The sequence below is a fragment of the Rhipicephalus sanguineus genome, chromosome 1 (assembly GCF_013339695.2).
Source record: "Rhipicephalus sanguineus isolate Rsan-2018 chromosome 1, BIME_Rsan_1.4, whole genome shotgun sequence".
In the NCBI taxonomy this organism is placed as follows: Eukaryota; Metazoa; Arthropoda; class Arachnida; order Ixodida; family Ixodidae; genus Rhipicephalus; species Rhipicephalus sanguineus.
Window position 1 is genome coordinate 52,213,754 of NC_051176.1, and position 8,950 is coordinate 52,222,703.

Genomic DNA, 8,950 nt, shown 5'->3' on the forward strand with positions numbered 1-8,950 from the left:
GCCTCATCGGACAGGCTGTTGTCGAGGTGAGTGATTTTATTCGCGCGATGCCTATGGTAGCGCGCTGAGAAAAAAAATGATCGCTGCGGGCGCCCCTTCCGATAGCGCTTGAAGATGTAAAACGGTCGTTGGAGGCATTATGCTGGCGTGTTCTCTTGCTTCGAATCTCACGCGTCTGCAGGGAAGCTTGGCTCGACTTTAACCTGATCAATCGCATCCTTTTCATCCCGTGAAGGAAGGAAAAAGAAATGTGTAGCGCTGCAAGACCGAAGCCCAAATGTGTGCGGTAGGCCTTGCGTTCGCTCCCGACGCCCCACGTCGTTGGCCTCCCTGTCTTTCCCTTCTTTGTTTGCTCTCGCTCCCGAGAATATACTGCCGTAGCTTCATTGGCAAAGTTACGGCAACGCAGTCAAATAGACATTTAGATTGAGCGTAAAGTTTAAGCTGATCGAGTTACCGAGGTGGTGCCGTGTTGCAGCTGTAGCGGTCGGAGCAGAGCCGCCACTTGTATGCGCAGGGCTCAACCAGACGAATACATGATCGCCGAAACGAGGCGTATACTACATTTCTATATTATCGACAGTGGCGACAATCTAAATTTATACGAAATTTTTGGCAGTGGTGTATACATGTTTTTATAATCTTGTTTCAGCAAGAACACGCGTCGTAAGACCTCCCTGCCAGTGTCCGATAACTATCCCTCTGTATGCAACCGCAGGTAGCAGAGGCAGTAGTTACGCATGGGTGCGCCGTTTTGTTCCAGAGCTATGCAGTGATGTCACTCCTCGCGCGCGCAGGGGCGAAACTTAGCACGTGGAGCTAAGCACGTAGTAGCGTGTCGAACTCTTAGCACGTAGGAGAGTGTCGAACTCGTACAATCAGAGTCCTTCAATACTTCCCTGGTACAATGTTATGGCGGTACTACCGCTCGGGTATAGCTGGCTACTAGCACAGCGGGACGTAGGCTTGCGTGATTTTGCGCCCACGCTATATTTTTGTCGTAATATCTCTAAAGGCCTCCGAAGAGGTATTACATAGAGGGAACATATAAATGGAACAATGCGAGCTATATATCGCTGTACAGAATAAAAAATGTGCGCACCTTGTACTAACGGTGCAAGGCTGGAACCAACAGCGGAACTAATGTTCGACCTAGCTTTTAGGTTTTTGCTGGTGATGCCAAGCTATTGCTAGATAGGCTAACTTTTTGCGAGTATTGCTCTAAGTATGGCTAGGCTTGGCTATTTTCTTCTCCGGTTTTGGTCGGTTCCCCACACTACGCACGTGTTACGTGGTTTTGGCGGGAAAATATCACGGACATAAATCTCCGTGACATGTTCCCGCCATGACATGCCCGTATGACGGATATAAATGAGTGGTCATAACATGAAAATCATGTCATGCACGTGATGTACGTCGTGACATAGATGACCTCGTCTTGGTGCTCTAGCGGTCGTCATAGTGTTCTAGGCGTCGAAGATTTTTGGCGAGACTTGGTCTAGTGGTTAGCTTCGCGCTGGCATGTCTTAGCTTCGCGTAGTTTTGGCAGGAACGGGTAAGTGTCTAACGTCACAGGGGTTTGTCAGTCATGCTTTGGTCGGGTAAATCTGGATTACCTTAATAGGAACTGATCCGGATTGGCTTAATCTGGCTATATTCAGTCAAAAAAGCAGCTAGGCAATCTCAACTTACTCAAAATAGACTTGTTTTAGATTAGCCCAATCCGGATTGGCTTAATGTGTCTACGTTGAGTCACCCAACTCGCTAAGCGTTTTCAAATTACTCGAAATTGACTTGTTCAGGATTAGCTTAATCCGGCTTAATCCGGATTAACTTAATACAACCGGGTGTAATTTTTCTTATGGCTAGGCCATTTCATCTTGCTCCAGCTTAGCGAAATGCGACGTAATCCACACTATAATCCGGACATTTCAGGCTATGTTGGTATCGATCAGTATTTATTGCTATCGACCAGTGTTTCTTGGCTTGTTCAAGCTTAATTAGGCCGGAATATACTGGCTTGACTAGGCTTTTCTAAACTTAACTTGGCTTAATTCGGCAGCTTAATTTGTATCGATTAGTATCGATGAATATGGATCGGTATCGATTAGTATTGATTGGCTTGACTAAGCCTAATCAGCTTGAACTATGATTAACTTGTCTTAACTAGGCTTCTCTTAGCTTAAGTTGGCTTGAGTAGGCATAGACAAGCTGGGCCAAATTTCTTTCCATTACGCCATGCAGCTATAGCTAGACAAGTATAATTCGTGCATGAATTTGTTCAACAGCATGTACACGGCCAGCGATCAAAAATGCACGGTCATATGCTACGACAAGTCAAATAATCTCGCATACCTTGGTATTGTCCGTAGGATGCCAGCGGTCGCGTTTCAGTTGCGCCTCCCATTTCTTTCTCCGCTCGCTGTTACGAGGGAAGCGAAACATCCGTCGGCCTTTCGCATGCTTACCAGTGCACAGTGGCACACAGCAGCCTGTCATAGTGGTCAAAGAACTGATCTGATAACTTAAAAACCAACGCGTTTCCAGCAGCGTCCCCGCTCTAGCCGCTGCACTCCGCCTGACTCTTTAGAACCAATATGGCTCCCCGCGAAGAAACGCCGGGTGATGTCGGTCAAAGGATGTCTCCACTCTGGAAGCAGCGGCGCTGGTATCGAAGCACCCTATAAAGAAACCACAACGGGCAAGCATCTAAGAGGAAACCGCTAATTCGTCGCGATGCAACGATTACTCGAGAGACGTTAATTGGGATGCCTTATTATGTATTAGCAGCAATTTGACCCTGACTGAAGAAGAACATAGCAGAAAGACGGTTGCTTAGAAGTTGATGAAAACTGGTAGCACCAGGAATGTTGTCGCTGGAGTCAACAACGGGACTCGTCTTCGTAATTCTTTGTTCGACCACTCATTTCTCATGTCGAGCATCTCACCTATAGATGCTCTACAGGCCGTTTTTCGAGCATCTTCGGAGTATCTTAGTGTATTGATGCTTGAAGGATATATCCCAACAAACCACACCATCTCCCTTGGATCTACCGAAATGACCCGAATGTGGAGCTCCTAATCTTGCGTTTCTTAAAAAGTGGCAAGACGTTTTTTCTGTATATATACAAACAACTCAAAAGTTATTAAGCACCACAAAGAGCTACATAAAGTCATTGCGGGACCACCGATTTTCATAAAAACACCATGAAAACAAAACAGCCTGCATTGATCCCCGAAATGCCCTTGTGGGAGCAAAATACTTGTGTGAAAAAAGAAAAAGAAAAGCGACGCATGCTCGCTTGGTGTTGCGCTTCGCGCATGCGCGCTTGGTGACGTACTTCGTCTATGTCGTCTTTGTCTGCCGTCTTTGTAAACTTTGCAGCGCTGGCTTCATGATCCGTTGTGCAGCCGCGGTTTTTCGTTGGGTGTGTGTGCTCTGTGGATTCGGGTGGCAGTGAAGAAGTCATCGTCAAGATTGCAAGATTTTTGTGGATTGTCATCGCTACAAAAGGTATGTGCGACCATCTCGATGCGACGAAGTTGCAATCGGATATTTGTGTTGTGCGTGGAAGTGGTGTAAGTTCAACAGTGCGTGCGAGCGCGAAGTTACGAGTTCACCGCTGCTGTCTTTGTTTCCTTTTCACTACGACGAGTCGCAAGGAAACGCGGGCGCGACGAAAACCTAGAATAAAAACTCGCTTGAGATGATTCATGACATAATTCTCTTGTTTGAGACCGTAGGAATAGAAGTAAATACTGTCTTGCCTTGAGCTTTGTTCCGGAACTATACATCTTTTCCACATACCTTTTTCCCGTTTGCATTTCGATAGGAGACACCTTAGTGTATATATTAATATTTTAAAAGCTTTCTCGCATGCAAAAACCAAACTAGATGCGAGAATGCTTTTAAAATATTATTTACTCTAAGGCGTGCCCTATCGAAATGTAAACAGGAAAAAATATAAGGGTAGCCTTCACATCTTAGTTTCTGCTTACCCTTATGTATGAATGTGGCTGATAATGCCGACTTCATGTTCGGACTAAAGATGTCCCCCCGCATATTAGCAAAATTGAAAAGCGCATGGAAGTTGTTACGCTTGATGATTCCTTTTTCTCACTTTATGCTCACCCACTACGCTCAGCGCTTAACGCCGAGTTGGCACGTTGCGCTCACAGCAGGCTGATAATTCGTAGCCTACGTACTCTGCCACGAGGGAAGTGCATGTTCGGCGGTTCTCTCGAGCTTTGTCTGTCGAGCAGCGCGTACATCTACCACATTTTTGCTAAGTGAGGGTTGCCGTGTGCAATGTGTATAGCCGCAACCAGGGATACTAACGCTTACGTACAGTAAGCGGTGTACTCCGCTTGATTTGTAGCATGCATACAAGCGCAAGCTCACAAGAGTAACAGTGACAGCAAACGAAAGTGACAGTGAAAGATGGTGCTTGTGCTTACCCTTATCTTCCTTGTAAAAGTGTGAGGTCGCGCATCACGCACTTCTAATTATATACCGATAGGCCATAAATACTTTTTCACTATTCCAAGTGGCGCCGCAGTTCACTGCTTGCATTTCCCATACATGTTTATTGCAGCATGCATGCATTCACTGCCTACTTTGATTATGCAACGCTGCCGTAGTAGCAACAGCTCAAGAGAGCAGGCAGGAAGAGTTATGTTGCTTTAAGTGGCTATAGGAAAACGTTGATGGAACTGGAAGCTGCCGAAGCTGTTTTGATTTAAGGGTAGATTGCATCTGTAAGTGAAGAGCAATACATTTAAAGGGCCCCTAAGGAACCTCTGAAGATAGGAAGTACGACCGAATTATTTAGCGTTTTCCGTTTTTTCTGCACAATTCATGGCGTCCGCAGGCTGTTCACGTGACACCATTGAGAAATAACATCTCGATTGCTCCATATATGAGGGATATGAGTTGTCAATTCTCCAACTTTGCTTTGCCATAGAGTCGCACGCCCGTTCTGTCCTGTCTTGCATGACTATCGTGCGCGATCAACTGATTCCACTTCGTTTTGTGTGTTTTCGGCTGCGCAAGAGGAGATAACTCGAAGAGCGCGAAATAACTGATAGGCTCGACGCTTAGTGCTGATTTTGTCCACGTGTTTTATAAGGAAATAACTCGCGAGGAAGAGATAGCGTTCGAGAATCAACCCATTTTCAGAAGCCGAACCTGCATGTATGCTTCTGCGAAAGATGCGCTGCCTAAAAGAAAAAGAACTCTGCTGAGGCTGAAATTACTTTACGTAAGCTGCATGTACTCATTCTCTTGTATATTAAATGCGAAGCATTTCTCAGCGAACCTTTGGCACTTTGATCGTTTCCATCTATCTATCTATCTATCTAGCCGCCTACGTCTGGATGCTCTCACGATCGCCTCCTTAACTTGGTGTATACCAAAACTTGCATGGGAGGGTAAGATGATTTGACGAATATGGCTGCCGTATCATGACATCAATAACGTGAAAATCCTGTCGAGTACGTCGTCAAACCCTTTCCTCCAGACACTTGTGGCACATACTCGTTTACCACGGGCCGCGGTGTACGGGTATGCGCCACAGGTGATTGACAGTTTATATCTGCCCAGGAACGGCGAGAACAGACATTGGTCATTTGAGTGCGAGAGCGTTAAGAAAAACCGAAATCAGCAGCGTTGACCCGACGAATGTAAATATTAAAAATTAGGATCCCAGCAAGAATCGAACCCAAGAATTCTGCGTTGCAATCAGGTATTCTACTACAGAGCCACTCCAGGTCTATAAACTGGTTTGGGAAAACTGCCTATGCAGGCGTATTGGCGGTGCAAAGTCGATTGCGGTTGTGGGGCTGGCTATCTAATTTTACAAGAAAGCAATAAACACTACATACGAACTCCTACGATACAGGCGTCATATCAGATTAACGTCGGTGGTTCCAGTGCTGGCTCCGCTTTTGCAGCAGTCTAATAAACATTACATTTGTATTCCTATGATTCAGAAAGCTATATTGAAGCATTGCTCGACCCCGAAGGAATACATTAACGAAAGTTACGTATGATATTCACATGATTGCATCATAAAGTGCACTTAGTTTCGATAATACTGACGTATGTACTCTAACGTGAGAGCTGACGTTACGTCGCACCCTTTAAACGCCAGTGTTGTCGACGTGCCTGGTAACCCTACGATGTGCATACAGCTATTACACTTACAAAAACACGTCGATCCACCTCGTAACGCTTGACTCAAAGCCATGAAATGCAGCATAGAAGTACTCGCTGACTGCTTCGCATGAAACCAATCCCGACAACGCGTGGGATCTGCCGAATTTTTCGTTTTGTATGTGGCAGGCGGCCCCTGAGTTTTGAGGGCAGAGTGCAAGCAGAAGGGTACGCAGAGTGTTAACAATGCTGTAGGTGTCTCAAGTTTGTTTTCTCTGGTTCTGCTTTCTTCCAGATATTCAAAAACAGAGCAAGAAGAGAAGCCCTGCAACCAAGGTTCTTCTACTTGGGCTAGATTGCAGAAGATGAGCTGAAAATTAATCGTTTTTGTATTTACATAGTTATTTCATTAAAATATATTTCGCAATGAGTGTACTTAGTTTTCAATGTAAACCTTGTTTACTTTGCACATATTTCACAAACATGCATTAGTATGACGAACCGGATTTTTGTGTGCAGTGTTTGAATGTGTAAATCCACCTGCAAACCAAATTCCGTGCACTTAAATTCAGCGGTGTAGCCATGTGCGAGAGTGGCACATCGGTGAATTGTATTCGCCAATTTGCCACTCCCGCCCCTGGCTACACCACTGGATTTAGGTGCATGAAATTTGGCTGACATGTGCATTTATATGTCTAGATGCTACACACAAAAGGCCACTTCGTCATTCTGAACAGGAGCCGAGATATTAATGAGAAACCCTTATTTGGAGGTCTCTGGGAGGACAACAAAATTGGAAATTGCTGGTTGCTAAAGCGTACTCGGGACGTTTTTTGGCGCTGTAGGGTTTTTTTCTGTGAAGTAGTATATGTCCCACCAAAACTTTTTTGGCACATTTTCGGGAGGTCGGTGGTTTGTTGGAATGGAGCATGAGTGCTTGCTCCATAGGGTATTTTGAAGCTAATTTGGGTATTTCCCTCTTTGTTGCTTGAAACACTAGAATTAGTGTACGTGTTGTTGATATAAAGGGCACCAAGTGGCCTGCATGTTTAACTTGTATGTTCCGACGGGCAAGATAGCCAGACTGGGGGTGCTATTCTGGACATTGTCAAATTCCGCCATGCTGTCAAATTCCGCTATTGTTCAACTCAGATTGGCCAGGAGAGCTGCTACGGCCTCTCCGATTGGCTTAAAAGGCCGCCATTACAAAAATTGACAAGATGGCGGAATTTGACAGTGTCCACGATAGCACCCCGGCGCTCAACTAGCATGATAGTGATGATAGTGGTCGTCTTTTTGTGTTAGCATTCCATGGGAAATGGCTTAGCGTAAAATAGCCGCCTACACTCAACACAACTTTGTTTGGTTCTGCAGCCAAAGGTACGCAGCCACAACGCGCGTGTGATACCGCCACTGGATATTGCTCCAAATTTAGGTGGTTGTGTTGTTTACAATGTACAGGATGTTTCAGCTAACTTCCGCTAAGTATTAGAAAAAACAGTGAATGTACGTGCTACGAAATTGGTCCAGTATTGTTCCGTGCCATATGTTGCATGCAGTAATATATTTTTCCAATCCGCCAAGCTAAGTAATAAACAAAGACTGCTTAATTAACTTTTAACTCTTTCAGGCCGAGTGATCACAACTGGAATCATCAATTTTGTAAGTCATTCAGCAAGCACATGGTAAAGGTAAAGCGTTGTTCTTTCTCAAGAGCTCAGTACTAGAACAGGGGAGTGCTCAGAATGAGCTTCGAAAAGTGAAGCCCAAACAGGGTCAATCCGCTTGTGGCACTGCGACCGGTAGTCTGCAATGTGTCGTCGTCTAAGAGCGCCGAAGTGGTGCAGAGGTAAAATGCCCGTTTCCCACTCAAAAAGCCCGGTTCGAATCGCAGCTGTAGATGGTGGGGTTTTATTCTCAGTGTCACCTTTTATAGCTGTATTGGTTTTCCTTTGTTTCTTAAAACTAGCTTCAGTTGCTACGTATTGCTTCAAAAAGACGCGCAAAATGTGAAGTAAAAAAGTCACCGTTTCGCCGCAATGACGAAGCAATGAATGTGATAGCAAGAAATCGAAATGTCACACGAAGAGCCAGAAGCAGCTCGATACTTGCAGCGTGCCGCTGAAGCACAAAGAAGGACGTCCTAAACGAACGCACAGGCATGCACAGGGCAAGCGTGAACTAACAACTGTCACAGTTGTTACGTCTATGTGCTTAAGCAACACGCTGCAAGTGTCGACAATGGAGAATCAGACGCTTGCTTGCTTGCTTGCTTGCTTGCTTGCTTGCTTGCTTGCTTGCTTGCTTGCTTGCTTGCTTGCTTGCGTCGCCTACCACAGGGGGCGTCTGATGCAAGGTGTGCCCGCTGTTCTTTGTCTTTTTTTTTCCTTCCACATCCCGAGTGGGTACAGAAAGTGGCCACTTTGTCGTGCGCGTCTCAAGGGCAGTATTCGAAATGAAAGAAAATTAGGAGCGCTGCGTCTGCAAGTGTCGGCAATGGAGAATCAGACGCTCTTAGATATTTCTTTTTCTTTTAATCTGTGGCGCCTGGGGGGGGGATCAGAGATCTCTGTTCGTTCCGCGTTCGTTCTGGCGGTGTTACGTCACAAAAGTGGGCGGTCCGCAGCTCTCTTCCGCCGAGAGGAAGAGGACAGCCAATCGTCAAGCGGTGAGCGGCGAGCTTTCCGGAAGTAGACGCGCATCGTTTGACCTCGGCAAGTGGACCGTATATTTCAAAACGAAGTGTTTCTCGCCTTCTAATAAATACAGTTGTTATACGAAAAGATATTGTTTTTC